Here is a 22153-nt window from a genome sequence, read left to right on the forward strand (position 1 = left end):
TATCATCAGCCCGCAGACCCATCAACCTGAAGGACCACTTGACACTGGGATCAATATGAGCAAAAGCACCTCGAGAAGGCAAATACCCCATAAACCACTTGAAGAGCAACTGAGCACAGCACCTGATCAACCCCCCACGCCTCTTCTCATTCCTGTTATGCACCGAGTAGTAAACATCTCCGATTAGAGTAGGGATAGGGTTTCTCTGCATGAATAATCTGACAGCGTTATGGTCTACAAAATTCTTCTGATTGGGGAACAGAACAATCCCATAAATGCTCACAGCAATCAAAGCACAGACAGTCTTCCAATCACCCACAGCAGCATGTTCCTTGGCTTTAGATTCCAAGAAACCCAAGTGGAAACCGGGTAATCTTCCTTTCTCTTTCAAACCTCCCTTGACCATTTCCGGACTCAAATAAAGAGCACGGGAAATCCCAAGGACGTCAGGCTCTCCCCTCATAGCACAAAAAGGCATCTGATCTCGAATCGTGATACCCAGAATACTAGCATAGTCCTCCATCAGAGGTCCCAACAGATAGTCTGGAAACACAAAGCACCTCAGCCCCGGGTCATAGAACTGGAGAAGGGTATGAATGACGCTTCTATCACTGTCACTGAGTCTGAAAACCATCTTCAGGATACTACCATATGACTCTCTGAACATCCCCACATGGTCGGGTGTAATCAATGCTACCATTTCTTTCAGCGCACCAATCTCTGGGTCGAAGAAACTGTAAGCAATGTTGTTTTTCAGGCCGATCCTCATATCTGAACAGAAAGTCTCTCAACCAGGATATCAATCCAAAATGTCCCTGCATATGGATAAACATGTGTTAGATGCAATTAATGCAAGATGTAATGATGCTGATGAATGAATGCAATGCGTTGCCATCCTCCAAGCCATCTGATCATCTGCACTGAATCTGGTCTCTGAACTGATCATAACCATCTGAGGAGTGTACAATCATCAATCAGACCCACGGGTTCCGAAATAAACGGAAGACAGATACATCATCATCATCATCATCAGTCTCTGAGCAGACCCTCACAACCATCTGAATCGGCCCGGGGAATCCTGAAATAAACGGATCCCCACTGATACATCACGGACAGCACTCCGGCGTCACGGCAATAAATGACCATAAATCCGATTTATAAATATGTCTCTGACTCACTGATCAAAAAGTCACCATCTGAATGCATCTGAAAGAATCACCCTCCCCTCACAGGTAAATTCTAAACAGGTCATCCTAAGGCGGACAATAGTCTCGACAATCGGGCAAAGATACTCAATGGGTTTGCCCTTTCGGGTGTGCCATTGTAGCTCTCCTGAGATCGTCTAAACCAAAGATCCGGGAAATGATCGGTCACCAGAGTCAATAGTTCAGATGAAGTAACTCAACCAAAGTGGAATGTCCACAGAGGAGAGCACTGTCAAATGAAACTCGTCCGGCTTGTGGTATGTCACGTTACAACAATATGCTGATTCAGCAAATGAGGAACGTGAGACCACACTAATCCTAAGTGTATACTCGGGCCTGGGTTTTAGCCCCACTCAGAACACCCACCCGAAACAGAGGAACCACCTGCACAGAGGACGGCGACATGATAGAATGATGCATGCAAATATTTATGCAAATATATACACTGGTTAGAATAATAAATGCAATAAATCAAACATCACAAGCAACCTAAACTATCCTAAAACGCTAGGAGAAACTCGCTTAGGGACCATGGACCAGCATAGGTCAACATGTCGTGCTTGTCCCCAGCAGAGTCGCCAGCTGTCGCATCCGCGAAAACCAACCGGCGAGACTCGAATAAAAACACAACACAGAGCCGCCACTGCGCGTTATTTATCCCAAAATAGGGAAAGGAAACGCTCAGAGAAACCTGGAAAGGAAATGGTCTTGCGACCAAAGAGAAAGGGTAAGGGAGTCGGTTACGCAAGGGGAAGGTATTAGCACCCCTCACGTCCGTCGTACTCGACGGGATCCACGTTCTAAAATAAAGAATAGGTTGCTAAAACATCACACACACACACATGGAACACAGGTGGGGTTAGGAGAAGATAGCTCGATAGGACATCGCGTCCTATGCCTACATATCTCGTCTGGAACGAGAATCAGAGCCACTGTAGTTCGGCTTACGCACGCCAAACAACACAAAACGCACAAATAGATGGCAAACATGGAGCCCAACAACCACTTGATGGAATTACGTCAGCATCCGAACCAAAACGCACAAAACGGCAAACGTGGAGCCCGACAGCCAATCACTGGGCTTACGTCGGCATCCGAGCCAAACACACAGTCAGATAACAAGTAAACACACACAAAAAAGAAAAAGGTTGCCCGGAGTGGTCTCGCACGACCACCTGCCTACATACCTCGTCTGGAACAAGGATCAGGGCGATGTAGTTCCCCCTAAAGGGAAAGAAAATCTAGCCAGAAACCGAGGGAAGACACACTACCAGGGAGCTGGACTCGAGCCTAGTGTTGTCATGCATCGTTACCCTACGTTGAGGTTTCTACCTACTTGCACAACTGCAAGCTACTCCTATCCAGGAAGAAAGCAAGCATACAAGCATACAGGCATCAAGCATTTTAAACAACCATGTCAAACAAATATTCACAAAGCACACACTATAACCAATCAAGTGGGCTCAAACAATGGGTTTGACTGCCGAAGCAAGTCGTCTGTACAGGCTGTGTTTGCTCTTAACCTTGCCATTACGAGGCTAAGGTGAAGCAGATGAAAAGGTGAAGTGAGGATGAGACCTCACAGCTCTTATCCCTGTCCAGGGAGAGCTTCTGAACAAAGGAGCGTGGGTCCAGAATGGAGGGACCCTTCTACGCTCAAAGACTCTGACTCGACTGTGCAACAGCACAGGATCTTGGGTTTGTGTCCCAATGCGTCAACACACAGCCGTGTGAGCAGAGGGATGACTCACAGAATAGTGGGGGATAGATTGCATATCCCTTGGCTTCCACCAATTGCCTTGATTAAGGACTTTACCTGCTTAGGCACAAAATTAAACAATCACAAACATCGCCTCTTAAGGAGGACTTCAGACAGTTTGCCCGGTCAAATAACAGACCGGGTCTCCAGACTACATGAAGAATAGAAGTCCTACCTCAAGTGGTTTAAAAACCAAGCAGCAGCAAGCAAGTTCTTAAAAGAACTATGAGCAACTAAATGTACCTGAAAACAATCAAGTATCATCAGTACTCAGACAGACAACAATAAACAGCAAATGTTAATCAGTCAGACTATACAGATCAATGCACACAAAGGCAAGCTATGAGCTCAAGCTCAAGCTTCACAACCTACAAAACAAAGTTATGTTAGTGTACAAACATCAAACAAACTCAATTGAATTAACTTGATTCAATCCCCTTGAGCATTGTGCTTTTCATCCTGAAAAATCAAGCAAATGTAAGAAACTAGACCACTAGGCCAAGCCTAGGGTCCAAAAGTGACAAAAATGTCTCAACAGCAAGGGATATTCAACCAAACTCAAATTAATGTCAAACAAGAGCAAGTGCAATTGATCCCATGTTTATATCATTCACCATATTCATTTCATGACCAAAACAAGTCAAGCTAGGTCAAACACAACATCAAAAGTCCAAACAGAACTATTGCATTCAATTCCATATCAAAACAATTCCAAAAATCCTCAAATAATTTACACCTAAACAGGACATATTCAAGGTATAGCATGTCAATTTTCAGCTCAATTGGACAAAAGGAACTATGTCAATGAAAATCAAGAAAAACAGGCACAATTATATGATCCAAACCATAGCATCAACACATGCATTCACTTTAAAAATTCATAAATCAATGAAAACAATAAAGAAATGAATGGGACCAAAAGCATCATGTCCTATCATGTGTCTATAACCAGCATACCAAATTTCATGTTCATTCAATACCATATGAGTATTTCATAAAGATAATACCAACCTATGTCACACAAGCTTGCATGTTTGACCAACAGAGATGAAAAATACCAATCAAATTGAAAATGCAATGGAAAAATCCAGAAACATTCACATAGCATCTCAACATATCAAAAATCAATCATGTAAAATTTCACTCCATTTCAACAAACATAGGCCAGGCAAATAATTACATGAAGATGACCTAATTAGGTGTGACACAAATTGTCACACCTAAGTTCAACAAATCATATCTCACACCACAGGTATCAAAAATCCACAAAATTTACATGTAAATCACCATTGACATGTCTACAATCACCACAAAAATTTCCAGGAATTTATTTTTAAGTATGAGGATTTCACATTAAAAATGGTAGAATGTGCACAAAAATGACATAGGTCAAACATACCTAAGCAAAGTCAATAATTCACCATGCACAATTTCTAAAAATAAGTCAACAAAATTCTAGAGAGAAAAAGGAAGTCAAGGAAAAAATTCACATATTTTCCTGATCATTTAATAATTTTTCATGAATTTTTTAAGATTTTTATGATTTTTACTAATTTATTTGAATTAATATAAATTAATTGAATCTCATTAATGGCACAATGGTAATTGTTGGAACAGTGGCACGGGAAACGTCTAGTTCAAATTTTCAAACAGAAATTCGGATCAAATGCCAATTATTTTCAGAAAATCTCTCTCTTCCTCACGCGTTTTCCAGAAAAGCAATAACATGAAGAACACAAAATCTCCACCAAAATTCACGTGCGTATGACCGTTGAAACCGTCTCACTCTCAAGAACTCAAATATCAACATGATTTTCACTAACTCTTCCTATATCTCTCGAATCGACGAAGTTAGGGTTTGGCAACATACTTTCAAATCAAGATATCTTAACCTACGTTTCATCATAATCAAAACTAAGCATATCATTGGATTCTACATTGAATGACCTTTCAAACGCATACAATAATTGGCAAAATAGCGAGATTCGAAATTTGAGCACCTTGATATAACAGTGATGATTTCGATGATCTTTGCGCATGGAAGTCCAAAACAGATGAGGAATGATGATGAGGAAGGTGCCTGGAGTGCTCGAGTTCAATTGAAACGACTTCTATGAGAAGAATTCTGGATTCACCATTGATGAACACTCTTTCAACAGCCACGATTTATGAGGATTTGGATGCTCCTTTTCCAAAACAGTTGAGGTAGAAGATGAATAGAGATCAACACAAAAAGAATTTCGAGAATTGATCAAGAATTGAGAGAGTTTCAAAAGATTGAAGTTCTATGTGTTCTTGAGAGAATGTGATGAATCTTGAGAATTTTGATCTAATTTTGGGAATGGTGATTTTCTTGTTATGATTTAGAGATGATTAAGAATATATACTCTTGCTTAATCCATGTTTAACCACTCTAATTAACCAAATGCCAAGTGATTACCAAAAATGTCATTTTCAAGTAGGGGCAAAATTGAACTTTCACATGCCAGCTCATGACAGCTCATTGCCACCTCACACACCTCCTAAACACCTGTCATGAGCTATTGCCATTTGTCTCATGTTCATTGGACATGTATTTTAGAATTTCCACATGTGGTGGCTATGTCATATATTTTCAAGTTCATTTTAAAAGCCAATTTCCAAACCATGAAGCCTTGGCATGTTATGAATATTCCAACAAGTTTCAAATGCCATTTGTGAAGTGTTGCAAAAATCCCCATCCAAAAATTCCCATTATTTCTCAATTTGGACAATTTTGCCCCTGGTTCATTTAACTGTCCAGTTGAAATTTGACTTTTTGCATTGACCATTTTTGAAGAAATCCAATTATGCACCATGAAAGTAAATGTCAAATGGAGTTTGTGCATATAAAGAACATCCAATTTGGACACTCCATGTGGAAGTTATGCCCTCCTGATTATGGGTCATTTCTGAAATTCACTGGACCATAACTTGCCAACCATACATGGGATTTTCAAGTTCTTGGACTTTTTGGAAAGGTGAGAACAAGATCTACAACTTTCATGTTGAACAAATTTTCATTTGAAGCTTCCTTGGACATTTAATTTTGAGGTCAAAAACTTTCCATTTTTGGAAACTTCCATTACAAGTCACTTTCTATTTTTGGCAGTTTTTGTCCTGACTTGATTTCCTTCATTCTTGAGCTTTGAAATGTCAAATAACACTTGTTTCAACATGAATGAAGTGTATCCAACTCATTTCCTCCTCCAAATCCATAAAATCATGCACAGTTGACCTCAGTTGACTTTTTCAACTGATAGATGAATCTGGCAATGCATTGCTCCAACTGAGCCCCAATCTCCTGATGAAATGGCTCAAGGGTGAAACCCTAGCCTCAATTAGCTCAAAATAATCATATAATGAACCCCATAGCCATCATATACCCCATCTCCTGATTATGCCCTGACTGGCCCAATGCAACTGATTAGGGTTGACCAGTGGTCAAAACCCTAATCTCAAGGAATCAGCTTCAACACTTGATGAAATCAAACCATGATGATGATGATGTATCATTGTAATCAAGATGAAGACCAATATCCTTTGAGAACTATGAAACCCTAATTTGAACTGCCCCATCCTCAGATGGCCAATGATCAGTCAATAAAACCCTAGCTTGCACATTGACTTCCTCATCTTCTGAACAAGACTTGGGAGGATGACTTGCACAATGTAACCACATGATATGCAATATGCAATGCCTAATGACCTAAAAATGTATGTAATATGTTAATGCTAGTCCCAAGAGAGGAGGGCAAATTTTGAGGTGTTACAGAGGTCGACGATGAATGTCGACAAGAAGAGTATAACAAAGTCGCCTTCCCTCAAGAGGAAGAAATGCTGTCTGACTTCCTCCGAAGGTGTCAGAAAAAGAAGTCGGAAGTTATGATATGCCCTCGGTGCAGTGTTGTATTCGACAAGAAGGCAACATCAAAATCTTGAAGGGGTTAGGAGAGTAAATCACCGAGATGGTCATAAAGCCATCCAAAATCATCAAGTGGGTAAGCCAGAAAGGGCTTTCGACCCCAGGAGATATCCTGATCCAAGATGCCCCATGGTGAAGATGGGTGAAACCAAGCAAGCAGGGCGAAATGGAAAGTGGGTCAAGCAAACTGATGGCAGGAAACACGGTCATGGAAAGTGGCAGAACTTTGAGGTCGAAAGAGGTTCGTCATTGGCTTACCGCAAGGAATTTCAGACTGACAAAAGGACCTCACATGTGTCCGAGAATTATAAGGGAAAAAACCTATGACCAGGTCTCAATGGAGGAGAGAACAAAGAAGGAGAAAAGCCCAAAGAGAAGCTGGTGAGAGGGACTAAGATGAGTCGAGTACCAATGTGACTTTGAAGAAAAGGGAAGACTCAAACTTTGTCAAAAGAAATCTCAATATTCCAGTCAAAATGGCCAGTGAAAAATACAATCAAGTGGCCGCTAAAGATGAAATGTTGACTGGAAACTTCGACTCAGGGTCGGAAGCCTCCTTAGACATCCTAGTCAGGGTGGTATCCGTGATGCCAAGGGAATTCGATCACTAAAGTCAAAGACAAAGACAGTATCACAGAGAGAGAAAGAGAAATGGCTTCTCACAAGCCAGTGTGTTACTATGTGATGAATAACGGTTGTGTTGAAGAGCAAAATGCCTTCTTCGAGAGGCCCAGTGAAGCCACCTTAAACCCCTCTTCATCATTGGAAAAGTCGAAGACGTCCCCGTTAATAAAATATTGGTGGATTATGGAGCGACTGTGAACTTGATGTCTCACCGCATGCTGAGAAAAATTAGCAAATATGATACTCATGCCAAACCTCATAATATGGTGCTAACCAACTATGAAGGTAAAGTGAGTTCCACTATGGGAGCTATCCAAGTCGAATTAACTGTAGGGATAATCACTAGGTCCACAATGTTTATGATTGTGGAAGTAAAGGCTAACTACAATCTGTTGCTTGGAAGAGAGTGGATACATGGGGTCGGAGCTTTCTCGTCTTCAATGCACCAGAGGATAATAATTTGGTGCCCAGATGGCATCTTCGAAAACATAGAGGTGGATCAGGAGTACTTTAAAAGCCCTATCAATCATGTTGACAGGCGCCAATTTGACAAGCACTTGGCTATCATAGCTCCCTGTGATTCAGCTGAGTTTGCATTTACCCCCGATGAAAATGCTTATTGTTCCATGTCACTGCACCCTCACTATGGTTTTCGCTGGGACAGAGAGATAGTTGGCGAAGACGACTTCGGATATTTGGGAGTGTCTGGAATTGACCCCACAGGATAGGGAAGTGAGTTCAGTAATGATGATTGAGTTTACAACGCTAAAGACGATTTTGGCTTACATAGCCGAGAGTAAAAAACAATTGGCCTTAAAGGCCGAAGTCAAAAATATGGTTGTCTAAGCCAGTGAAGTTTCTCAATTGATAGGTCATGGGAAGGACTTTGACCCAATGCCACCTGATAAGGGTCAGAATGAAGAGCAAGACCAGAGGCTCGATGCGATTTATGACGATGAGCCTTTGGGTTTTGAGAAGGATCCGCTAGCAACAAGCATTAAAATGTTGGCTCAGGATCCCCTTGAAGAAGTAGACTTGGGAGAGGGAGTGATAAAAAGGCCAACTTACATCAGTGCCAACATTCATCCTCAACTCAAGGTTGAAGTGGTCTAGTTGCTGAGAGAGTTTAAGGACTGTTTCGCATGGGACTATGATGAAATTTCTGGTTTAAGTAGAGATCTGGTCAAATTGAAATTTCTGATCAAGCCTAGAAAGAAGCCTGTGAAGCAGAACCCAAGATGATTTGCTCCAGCAATACTTTTGAAGATTAAAGAGGAAGTCGAAAGGCTCCTCCTCTGCAATTTCATTTGCACGGCCAGGTATGTCGAATGGTTAGCTAATATTGTGCCAGTTGTAAAGAAGAATGGTACTTTAAGGGTTTGCATAGATTTTAGAGATTTAAATACTGCAACCCCAAAAGATGAATATTTGATGTCAGTGGTAGAAATGCTAGTTGATTCCGCTGCAGGCTATGACTATTTAAGCATTCTTGGCGAGTATTCTGGTTATAATCAAATATTTATTGTTGAAGAGGATGTCCCAAAAACAGCATTTCGATGCCCCGGAGCCTTAGGCACCTACAAATGGGTGGTGATGCCTTTTGGTTTGAAAAATGTTGGGGCAACCTACCAAAGAGAGATGAATTCGACCTTCCACGATTTTATAGAAACTTTTATGCAAATCTATATAAATGATATTGTCATTAATTCTGTTTCAGGGAAGAGTCACATAGACCATCTTCGAATATCTTTCGAGAGGATGAGAAAGCATGGCCTAAAAATGAATCCTTTAAAATGCGCTTTTTGTGTGCAGGTTGGGGATTTCTTAGGCTTTGTGGTCCACAAAAAGGGGATCGAAATAAACCAGAATAATAAGACCAAGGTCATCATGGAAATGAAAGCGCCATCGACGAAGAAAGGTTTGCAGTCACTGCTAGGCAAAATCAATTTCCTAAGGAGATTCATCTCAAACCTTAGTGGAAAGACGCAAGCTTTTTCACCATTATTTCAACTCAACAAGGAAGGTTTCGAGTTGGGCCAGGCTCAACAAGAAGCATTTGATAAGATTAAAGCATACTTGAGTCATCCACCAATCTTGACACCACCTTGTAGAAATAAAAGTATGAGATTATATATATCTGCATCTAGCAATACTTTAGGAAGCATGTTAGCTCAAGAGGATGATAATGGTGTCGAAAGAGCCATTTAATACCTCAGTAAAGTCTTAAATGATGTAGAAACTAGGTATAACATAGTTGAAAAATTATGTTATGCTTATATTTCTCTTGTATAAAATTAAAACATTATATCAAACCTATTGATGTTTATGTTTCATCTCATTTTGACGTTATTAAACATATGTTATCCAAACCAATTTTGCATAGTCGAATTGGGAAATGGGCATTAGCATTGACTGGATTTTATTTAACATACATGCCATTAAGAGCTGTTAAAGGACAAGTGGTAGCAGACTTTATAGTCGACCACTCCATAGATGCAAATGCATCGAACTATCTCGAATTGGGACCTTGGAAGTTATACTTCGATGGGTCTAGTCATAAGGATGGTACAGGCATCGGGGTTGTAATTATTTCTCCTAATAAAATTCCAACAAAATTCCAGTACAAAGTAGAAGGTACCTGCTTAAACAATGAGGCTGAATATGAAGCCCTCATAGCAGGACTTGAAATGTTATTGGAATTAGGGGCAACTCGAATCGAAATAATGAGTGATTCAAAGTTGGTCATAAAGCAGATCACAAAGGAATATAGATGTATTAAGGAGAATTTAATCATGTATTTCATAATCGCCAGTCGACTGTTAAAAAGATTTGAAATGGTTTCTATTCGACACATACCTCGACTAGAAAATCAAGTGGCCAACGATTTAGCTCAGATTGCATCCGGGTATAAAATTTCAAAAGAAAATTTGCATAAAGTCATTGAAGTTAGAGGAAAGGTCTTGGAAACCATATTAATACCCTTAGACTTAGAAAAGACAAAGTTAGGATATGCTGATGAAGGGAATTTCAAAATATTGGTAGTAGACAATTTGACGGATGAAGATTGGAGGAAGCCAATAGTGGTGTATCTGCAGAATCCAGCGGCGTCTACTGATCGAAAAACCAGGTATCGAGCGTTGAGTTATGTTCTTTTGGGTATAGAGTTATTTAAAAAATCTCCTGAGGGAATTTTTCTTAAGTGCCTCAGTGAGTCAGAGGTGTACTTAGCCCTTTCGACTGTACATAGTGGAGCGTGTGGGGCACACCAAGTCGGTCATAAGATGAAATGGCTTTTATTTCGCCAAGGGGTGTATTGGCATATTATGTTGAAAGACTGTATTGAATTCGCAGAGGGGTGCCAAGAATGTCAGATACATGCAGGCATACAACACGTCCTTGCAAGTGAATTACATTCTATCATCAAGCCTTGTCCATTTAGGGGTTGGGCTTTAGATTTGATTGGGGAAATTCGACTTCCATCATCTAAAAATCAAAGATATATATTTGTGGGAGTTGATTATTTTACCAAGTGGATTGAAGTTATACCCTTACCAAATGTGAACCAAGAGGATGTGATCGAATTTATCCAAAAGCATATTATTTATAGATTTGGAATCCCAGAGACGATTACAAAGGATCAAGGGTAAGTGTTCACTAGTCGGAAAATGCAAGAATTTTCCAAAGAAAAGAGCTTCAAACTGTAAACTTCGACGCCTTATTATGCTTAGGCCAATGGGCAAGTCGAAGCTGCCAATAAAGTGATCATTGGTTTGATTAAAAAGCATGTAGGTAAGAAGCCTAGGAATCGGCATAAAACTCCGGACCAGATTTTATGGGCATGTCGTACCTCTCCTAAAGAGGCCATTAAGTCGACCCCTTTTCGGCTAAACTTTGGTCATGATGTTGTTCTAACAGTAGAAATTCACCTACAATCCCTAAGGATTCAAAGGCACCATGAACTTCCAACAGAGTCATATTGGAGCATGATGTTGGAGGAATTGGTTGACTTAGATGAAAAAAGGTTAAATGCCTTGGAATTGTTAAAACGGAAAAAGAAGAGAATAGAAATATCTTATAATAATAAGGTAAAAGTAAAAAAAATTGCGCCTGAAGACTTGGTCTGGAAAGTGATCCTTCCAATGGATCGAAAGGATAGAGCCCTAGGGAAGTGGTCCCCAAAGTGGGAAGACCCTTTTCAGATTTTGCAGGTATTCTCTAATGGTGCCTATGAAATTGAAGAGTTTAATGAATATAAAAGAATTCTAAGAGTAAATGGGAAATATTTGAAAAAATATAAATCGGTACTCTAAGAGATAAGAGACGAATAGTTATATAAGTAAAACAAAGCCAATATAGTAAAAATGCCAAGATGGTTATATTGAATTCGAAGGTCCAAAGGACTAATATTCATTACAAACAAAATTATCATTACATTGCAAAATAGAAGGAAAAAACTAGAAAGGAAGGTTGGCCTTGATCTGAAGATACTTGGCGTTAAGAAGCTCTAGGCGTTTTTTGCACAAAGATCTCTTCGATCGCAGGAGTTTGACGTCAGACTCAAGTTGCCGAGCCTTTTCGACAAATTCCATGCCAAATGATAGCTCTTAAGCCATTAAAGCTTCGTCAAACTCCAAGAGTTGATTTCTGCTTCTTTCGGAATCAGAGATCTTCTCCTGAAGTTCTTCTATTTGTTTCCTCCAGGAAGAAATGTTACGGTTATGACCTTCGACCTTTCCTTTGTTTTTCTGTTTGGCCAACTCCAATTCCATCGCCCTATTGGTAGATTCGGTGGCAACATCCTAGGCAGCAGCTGTAAGACCCCAATTTTGACCCTACGATCCCTCATGCTATCTCATCATATGCATTGGAATTGGGATCACACCTTGGCATCCTCCTTACCCCTCACTCATTGGATTTGTATTGGGAGAGATCACCAAGCACCATTTGATTGTATCATACTTTGTATTTTTATCATTTTACTAACCAAAATACCAAAAATATGTCTAACTCTTTTGTAGGTAGGGCACATGCTCACCTTTGATATATCAAGCTCATATCTAGGGTTTAAGACCCTCATTGCTAAGAGCTCAATCAAGAATTATCTACAATGGCTCTAGGCATCATATATGGATCCCCATGATCTCCATATTTTATTTTTATCAAGAAATCATCAAGAGTTTGGAGTTGGTTTGCCTTGGAAACCCTAGTTCATCTGGGTGTCTTGTGTAACTTCTTCAACAAGCTTCTTCAACATTTGAACAAATATTTCAAGGTATACTTCAAATTTCATAATATTATGCATACATGATCTCCCATGAGTCCCAAAAGTCAAGAGAATTGCAAGTTAGCAAGTTAGTTAATGGTGGTTGACTAGAGGAATTCATCTGATCAAAATTGGGGTTCCCTAGACCCTATCGCCTACACTTTTTGTCATATGAAAATGATTCCAAGAGAAACTTTACTCTAATTTACATTACAAACAACTTTCATGTTGAGGTTAAGATCTAGGTTTGCTTGGAAAGTCATTTTTATGGTGAAAGATTATAGGTCATTTTGTCTAAACCCTAACTTAGAGGTCAACTTCCCAAGGCCATAACTTTCTCAATGTTTATGAGATGAAATATTTTCAAGTTGCACAATCAAATTCAAGATATCTACTTCAACTTTTATGTTTGGAGGAAGAGATAATTCAACGTTTATGAGCATGTTATATGAGGATACATTATAGGTCATTTTGGACCAATGCCATTGAATAAGTGATTTTCCTCAACTTCAAAAATGTATAACTCCTTCATATTAAATCCAAATAAGGTCAAATTTGTGACTATTTTGAAGGAATTTGAGATAGCTACAACTTTGATGAAGGAACTTTTCTCATTTGAAGCTCAAATAAAAATTTAGCCAAGGTGGAATAAGTGAACATATGGCTTGACACTTAGAATTGTTTTTGACATGTTTGATTTTCCAAACTTCCACCTCAAAATTCACCATGATACAAGCTTCAAACGAGAAAGTGTTCAACATGAAAGTTGTTCCTCTTGATCTAACCTTTCCAAAAAGTCCAATTTCTTCAATTTTGGACAATATTTGAATGGGCTGCACATGGCTTGAACATTGCATCATCATTTGGCAAGATTGAACTTCAAACATCCATGCACAATTGCCTAGCATTCCAACATGAGTTCAGCCTTGCTTACACTTAATTATGGATCAGATGGAGTGATTTCATGGGCTTATACACGCCCATGCACCCATGTATCACACATTTCTAATTTTGGAAGTTCACTTCAAGTGTGCAAATATCAATTGAATTGGCTATAAATAGAACCCTCCATGCTCAGAAATATGGACCCTACGCGCCAACTTTGATCCTAAGCATTCAAACCCTTCCATTTGAGAGGATAAACCTGAGAATTTCCATTGGAAATTGAGTTTGAATCTCACTGTTTTGAGATTCAAATCTTCAGGGATCCAAAGCCTTTTGATCATTCTAATCTACTACTTCAAGCATTCAGAACAAGATCAAGTACAAGCAAGAGCAAGAACAATCGAATCCAGACCGACATTGAAGATATTTTTCAAAAAATGTACTCTCTTCGATTCGCACTCAATTCTTCATAATTCTCTTGGATCTTTGGTTGTCTGAAGTCCTACCAATGTAGGCAACAAGATTAAGTTGCTTTAAGGTCAAATCGAAGCAACTCAGATCGTGCACCTCAAATTTCAACTCCTTGTATCTCTCAATATACTTGGAGTTAGGATGAATTGAGGCCAGATTCGAGCTCAGTGCCATTTTTACTTTAAAATTATGTCCTTCTTTTTTATTTTGGTGATGATTGTGACTGAACCAGTCCGGTGAACCTCACCGGAGAAGGAGACCGGAGCTGTAGCCCCGGTGGTGAGTTGGCAAGTTCAGAACCATAGGATCCATTTGAAATGATTTAATCTTAAGCGTTGGTGTGAATGACCATTGTTGTGGCACGCTGACTAAGGACCATCGTGGATTGCGCGTTTGTGACCACTTGATCTGCCACCTCAATTAATGAGGGAGATCAAGTGGTCCACGTTTTTTTCTGATTATTTGATTTTCATTTTATTTGTTTTATTTTCATTAATTCATATTAATTTTAATATTGGTCCAAAAAATATGAGAGTTTCACCAAAATAATTTAAATAATTTCCTCTTTTATTTTCTGAATTAAAATTATTTTTTGGATCATTATTAATATTTTTCATGATTTAATTGATTTTGTGAATATTTTTAGTTGTTTAAAAATAGTTTTAAGTTTCCAAAAATGATGAAATTTTTTCTCCAATGTCATTTGACCTTGTTTGACCTATGATAAATCTCATGGCCATTTCTTTGGTGTTTTGCTGAGGTTTTAGAAATTTGATAAACCATAATTTAATTTAATGCATATTTTAGTTGATTTTAATTATTTAAATACCAAATAATTTGTGTTGAGCTTCTAATTTTGACTTGTTGAGTTTGACTTGTGTTGTTGGGCCTTGGTCAAGGTTGATTTGACTTTGTTGAGTTAAGATCATTGGATTTAGGGGATTGATGAAATGTACATTTCATCTCCCAAAATGAATAAATGATCTTAATTTGGTAAAAGTCCTCTTTTGACCAATTTGTGTTGATTCCATTTCTCCTTCCTCTTCATCTCATTCCCCTTATTTATTCATTCATGTCATGGACCTATGATATCTCTAGATCCTAAGACTAGTTGATTGCAAAATCAACATGAGTATGGATGAGATTAGGTCCACCCTTTTGCATATTCTTTTTGTGTATGGTATGTTTTATGAGCATAGTCCATTATACTATGTCTCCAACATACATTAACACCAAAATTTTATTGCCCGACCTCAAATAGTTGTGACTTCTACATAAGTCTAATTACGATTGCTTAACATAGTGCTAAATTTGTGCCACAAAAGGCATAGAATTCTAGTAAGTGAGATTGTAAGTCTCCCCTCTTTCATGGTATTGTGTGGAAGCTTGGCCTTTTTTCCTTCCTTTGGAAGATGTCTTGGTTCAAGAATCCATGCTTGTGAATAATGGGTTGAGTATTCTCCAAAGAATGACTTAAACAAAATAAAGCAAAGCAATACTAACTTCTAATCAATTAAAAACTAACATTTAATTTCAAGCCATTTACTTTTATGCACTTTAATTTCAAGTCTTTTTTCATTTGCCATTATTCATACCATTCAATTTGTTTATTTTATGTCATTTTCACTTTGCTCATTTAAACCATACTTTGTGAGTATATTGTGTTTGTATATACTTGTTTGTGTTTGTGGTCTTTTGACCTCAATGTACATAATAAGAACAAAAACCATAAAAAAACATCTTGTGTGGACTGTTGGATTTGATCTGAGACATTGGACTTAGACATGGCAACACTCCCTATGCAAAAGACTTGGCCAATGCCAACTTTCATGAAACCAAGTGCTTGTGAAGTGAACATTCATCTTATACAAATATTGAAGATCCATTTGAGTTCATCTGCAACATGATCATATTAAAGCTGTTATTCTGAACCTGTGCTTAATGCCTATCCTTTGAAGTCATCTGATACATGGGGAATTATGAAGAAGATCATGGAGTTGATAAGCTTGGATGTGGCTATCTTTATTTGATGCCTTTCTCTTCATCTTGCTATTTGTGTATTGATGTTACTTGATTCTAAAGTCCAAGGGAAATTTGAGTTTCTATATGACATTCTTGTCTATTGGATTGCAGCCCATTGGTCATATCTTTTCAACTCTCAACTTTTAAATTTGTGCTTAGGATTAGTCTCTTCATCTCCTCCCCATTTCTTTAAATTCAAAATATCTCCCTCCTTAAAAAAATCTTCTTTGCTTGTGATTTCTAAACTTTGACCATATTGCAAATTAGAAACTTTGGGCTTATCCCATTGCATTTTCAAACTCTTTTTCTTAAATAAACTTGTAAATGAACTTAACTATACTTAACTATACTTAACTATACTTAACTATACTTAACTTAAAATTTCAAAAGCCAAAAAGAACTAACACTCATCCAAACCTTTTTTAGGCCCTTTGTGCCTTTGTTAAACTTAACATTTTGTTAAAAAACGACTCACTCACTTTGAAATTGATACCACGAGCTATGAGGTTTTAATCCCTCATTTTTATGTTGGTACGTAGGCACAAGTCCGGAGGTCTTGTCAAACACAAAAATATAATTAATGAATTCTTTTCCCATCCCTCCACTATATTTATTGCAAACATCATTTTGTACAAAAACACATATGCACACAAAAAAGGGCTCCCTAGGACACTTTGGGTGCTAACACCTTCCCTCTGTTAACCAACCCCCTTACTTGTAATCTCTGGCATTTTATTAGTTTTGATTTGAAAACTTCTTATATCTTGGGTTTTGTTCGTACTTTTCCCTTTTCCCTTGGAAAAAATAAAAGCGCGGTGGCGACTCTGGTTTTATTGACGTCTAGCTTATCCATAGCTTGATGGTTATGAATTTACCGCTACAGTAGCCTCAGAACCAGACTTCTTCTCAATTTCCCCTGTGAGTTGAGGTAACAAATTATGATCCGCAACAGCTTGGTCGATCATAGTTCCTATCTCCAAGATAACATTCGCCACTTCAGGAGAAGCTTCCAACAGGTCAACTTGGCTGAGAAGAGCCTTTAGAGTCAAAGGGGGTGGAGGGATCAGCCAACAGCAACAAAAACAAGTCACCTTTGAAGACTTTGTCTTTGGTCTTAGAAAGTACTTCGTCTGCAGGAGTGCTCGAAGGTTGATCTTCAGATACCAAAGTACTAAGGCTTTTGTCATAGGAACTTTCCTTGCAGCTTAGCATAGCCTTCAAATACTCAAGGGGTTGGCTTCGTTTCAGAATAGCCAATTTTTCTTTAGAAAGACCCCCAGCGTTACTCGTCGAAACTCCGACCGTTGGAACATCCGCCATAGTTGGAGTGACAAAAGTTTGAGTTTGAGCTTGCTCTTCGCCTGCATCAGCCTCCCCCCTACAAAGCCTTCATCATCATCAGGGATTGTGATGGGGATGCCTTCATTCTCCACCTCCACAATCGTATCTTCGACATCTCCACCTTCTCCCTAAGGGTTGTTCGTTCCTTAAGCTGTATGTGAATCATCCCCAAGGGCTTCCTCGTCTTCAGCTAATTCATCTACAACCATGGGTTATGGATTGCCTCCAGCCTCACCTTCTTCGATTGAATCAGTTTCGTGACCAGAGTCGCTGGTTTGAGAGTGTTGAATGGCAGTCTTCGGTGGTGAAGCGTCGAAGTCACCAGAGGGAGGTTGGTTAATCTCACTTATAGACCCTTTTTCATATGATGATCGATAAGTGGGTTCACTTGCACTATTTAAAACATCAGGTGCAGAGACAGGTGCGGAGGAGGTTTTAGTCTTGGTTCGAACGATAGTGCTTACGCCATCCTGAAATCAATACAATCAAAAATTATAAATGGCGAAAGACGGTAAACAAGTTATGTAAGGTAGAGAGAAGTTTGTTATACCTTATCACCTTCGACCCCAGGGATGGAGTTTTCGCTCTCAGTTTGGGCCGCCACTATCTTCGCCATCTCTTCATGAGTGGGCTCTTGGATAACAAGTGCAATAAGCATTTTCCTTGGAAGTTTGGCTGGAGGCTGGTCCGAGGCATCAGTGGCCTTTGGCTGTTGCTTCCTCTTCCTAGAAGTTAGGTCGAGAACCGGCGACAAATCCTCTTCGTCATATTCTATAATGACGGGAATGTCAGTAGGCTTTTGGATTTTTAAGGGGCTTACTGGAGGTTTTCGAGCAGCCTGAGTTAAGAATGGTAATATTAGCATCCTTAATATACAATAAATACAAAAGAAACAAGAAAGCAAAAGGATACCTTTACAGGTTTGCTGCCTCCATCAGTCTTCGACTCGAGTGGTCTCTTGGTGGTGGGTTTTTTAGGTGGAATCTTGATAGCTAAATGAAAACAAGATAAAGCAGTTAGTGTTAGCTAAGAGTAAATGGCTTTCAAAGTGAATGTACTTCGAGGGAAACCTCCCGTGTCACACCTTCATATATGTCCGATTCGATTCGGACATCTTCGACCCCTATATGAAGATGCCATTTGAAGCTGTCTAGAGTATGCTTAGTCGCAACCATCCACTGAGCTTTTTTCTGATATTACTGTCAAAGTATTTTAATGGAATCTCCACAAATAAACCAATATGGAAATGGAGGGGAAAGGGCCACTCCGAAGTAAGCATTAGGTAGTGGAGGAAACTTTGGGGGAAACAATTCAAGAGCCATTTCATAGCATTTCTCATGAGGAACATAGGAAGGAATCTTTAGGTTTTCCATTTTCTTTGAAAAAATTTCTTTAAGCGTGACAACTGCTTCGCGGATGGTTCGACTAAGATCATCATACCTATAGGCAGTTTCAAAGTAGTTTTGAAAAGCTTGAATTTCTTTTATAAGCGTCTAAGTACCTTTCCTGGTCTTTTCCTGCACAAGAAGAAAATATTTGTCAAATAGTTGAATGAAAGAGGTGACATCATAGAATTCTTCGATGTAATACTTAGTCCACCATTTCCCAAACTCTTGACTACAACGGAAGTTGGGCTCGAAGTTGAATGGAGTAAGTTGGGTTATGCCAGTATATCTGGTTATTTGTTTGAGAGCAGTAGCTTCGTTATGGACTGTATTATGGAGAAGGAGACTACCCTTCTTGTCATACAGGAACTTTGGAAGGACCTGAACTAATCCAAATTGCCGAGCAACGAGGTTGGGTTGATAGGTTATCAAAGTAACCTGAACCTTCGAAGGGTTGAGTTGAAGGGTTAAAATCCTGGGGGTCAAAAAGGCTTTCTAAATCAGCAAAGATTCAGTCTTCTGTTTCTTAGATAGAGATGGGAAGGTACTAGTAAACCACTTGGGACCGTATTTCCTGAAGGCAAATGGGGCCATGCTCGAAGTGAAGACATGGTGCTTAGCAAACACCATTATATAGCCCATGAAAGTCGGTTGGAGGGCTTGTCCTTCATCATTTGGAGTCAGCTGAGCTATCCCAGTACCTTCAACCCTTTTGTTCTTGATCTCCTTAGCATCTTCGTCGACGAGGCCTTTGTTCGGAAGGCTGGCCTCGAAAGTGGCATTTAGACAAAGCTGCAATAACCATAAAGGGCCAGATAGGAGAAGGTTCCCTTTGTCCCCCAAATTCTTCAGTTGAGCCACTCCATCGTTCAAAGATTCATAAAGGCTTGCCAGGATCATATCGCTTAGGCAGATATCGTGCCCTGCGTGTAGTTGGTTCGCCAGAGTGAGGTTTTTTTTTGCAACTTGAAGGGATTTCGAACAAAAAATGGAGTGGGACAACCACAAGGCTAAAAAGGCTATATGATCCACGTTGGGGATAACGTCAGTATCTTTATCATGGTAATGAGCAATGTGTGTCGAGTACGCTGCTCTGGTGGTCGAAAAGGCGATGGTGTCCATAGAGTCAATGTCGGGATCATAAGTGTATCCAGTAGGCTTTAGCCATGTGATAGCGGCCATGTCGAAAAGGGTTGGTGTGGCCATACCACAAGGAAGGTGGAAGGTGTAATGTGTACTGTCCCAGAAGTACAACGAGGAAATCAACATGGGAATATTGTAATCTAAATTCATCTTCGACAACATAATCAGGTCATATATTCCTATGTCTTTCCAAGCCTGGGCTTTAGCTTTATCTACTTTGGTTAACCAGTTTAGATAATCAGTAGGATCTTTAAAGGTGGGAGTAGCACGGAAGGCTCTGAAACCATTATTCATAAATCTTAGATCTATAATATCACCAACCTTAGGGTTTTCGGTGGAGGTGGTTTCACTTCTAGGGTTTCTAGCTTTCTCTATGGGTTTACATTTGTGGTAAGAGGGAAAGAATTCTTTAAGCTTACTAGAATCAGCATCTAAATCAGCTAAGGGTCCAGATAATGCATAGTTCTTTCCAGAAACAAAGACAGGAATAAGTACCTGAGAAGCGTAAATTTTGCATTGTTCTTCTGTTTGGGGCTCTGGTATATGTTGTCGGTTGCCAGCTGCGAGTGGAGCAGACAACGTGGCAAATGGAGGAAGTTCGGAGATCTTCTTTGGAGATTTTGTCCTGTTGGCGGTGGTTTTGACGGATACACCTGTTCCCTTAAGAGCTTTGCTTGAGGTTGCCATTGTTGGAGCTTGAAGGAAATCTGAGTTTATTTGAAGAATGTTTGAAGAAGGAAAAGCTAGAGTATTTGGAAATTCAGAAGGCGTAAAAATGTGAAATGGGTAAGTTGGTAAGTTTTATAGGCATGCTTGGAAGAAATAGCGTTTCAAATCAGTATTAATGGTTGACAAGTTAGTGGGACACGTGTCTTCCTTGGGCAGTGTAATGGAGATATCAATTAATGTTGCAACCCATGATTTCCTAGAGTTTAGGAAATGTGATGAGTGAAAAGATTCGGTTGTGGGCTGAAAGGACGTGGGTAGGAAAAAGATAATGATGACTCTGACGTCACCAGACAAGTTGGAGAAACTGAAGAGTTTTGCTAACATTAGGACACTTGGCACAATGTTAGAGTTATTAAGGCGTCGAAACAAGGTCTCAAAAAATGTCTTTTTCTCACAAGTGTCGAAAATAACATTTTTGGGGGGAAATTTGTTAGCTCATATTTTCAACGCCCATTAAGAATTACCAAAATTGGAAATCATATGTACAACTGCTTTTCGACCAGGAAGTAGTATTCGACCAGCTGGGGTTGATTCGACTGGGCAAGGTTGATGAAGATCAGCATACAGTTGAGACTCCAGAAGAATCTCTTGAAAAAGACGGTTGAAAATGGTTTTCGACCAAAGATTCAAAATTCAAATAAGGGAGGGAACTTCGCCCTTCTCAGAAACCGTTGAGAGTACACATGGAGCATAGTAGATAATTGCGTACATGCAAGGCGCCATATGTCTCGATGTGACTGAAGAACCATCAGAAACGGTTATCTTGATCCAGTATAAATATAGGATCTTAGTATTAGAAGAGTGTGTGTCAAAGTATGTACAAAAACCTATACATTTACCAAGTACTCGTGTGAAGAAGAATCGTAAATCACATAATGTACGTTTGTTTACACCATTGTTAGTTACTTCAAAGAAATACAAAATTATCTTTACTTTTTGTTACTAGAAATACCTTTCTTTATTGCTTCATTTCAAACACTCTTCTTTTCTTCGTCATTTACAGTCCTTTACAATTTCCTTGCTTTCAGCATTTACTTTTGTCAATTGTTTATCATTACAAGTCCTTTACCTCTCATTCATACCAACCCTTTTTCTTCAATTTCTAACTCTAATTTTGTGCTTATTATTGGAGTGTTCATTATTACAAAAACTCATTTTCAAAACAATTAGCACATGTCCTAGGATCAATCTGATCAATCCTACGAGTAACCAAATTTAGAAATTTGGAAGATTAGCGGTTGTTTACCGATTTTCTAGGTAAACACCTAGACAATCCATAGTTTTGTAAATATTATAGCAAAACATCCTTATGCCTACACTTGACTTAAGGTCTAACATAAAATATTCATATATTTACCTGAAGAGCACATCCCAACTCTTATT

The sequence above is a fragment of the Lathyrus oleraceus genome, chromosome 4, assembly GCF_024323335.1.
Source record: "Lathyrus oleraceus cultivar Zhongwan6 chromosome 4, CAAS_Psat_ZW6_1.0, whole genome shotgun sequence".
Lineage (NCBI taxonomy): Eukaryota > Viridiplantae > Streptophyta > Magnoliopsida > Fabales > Fabaceae > Lathyrus > Lathyrus oleraceus.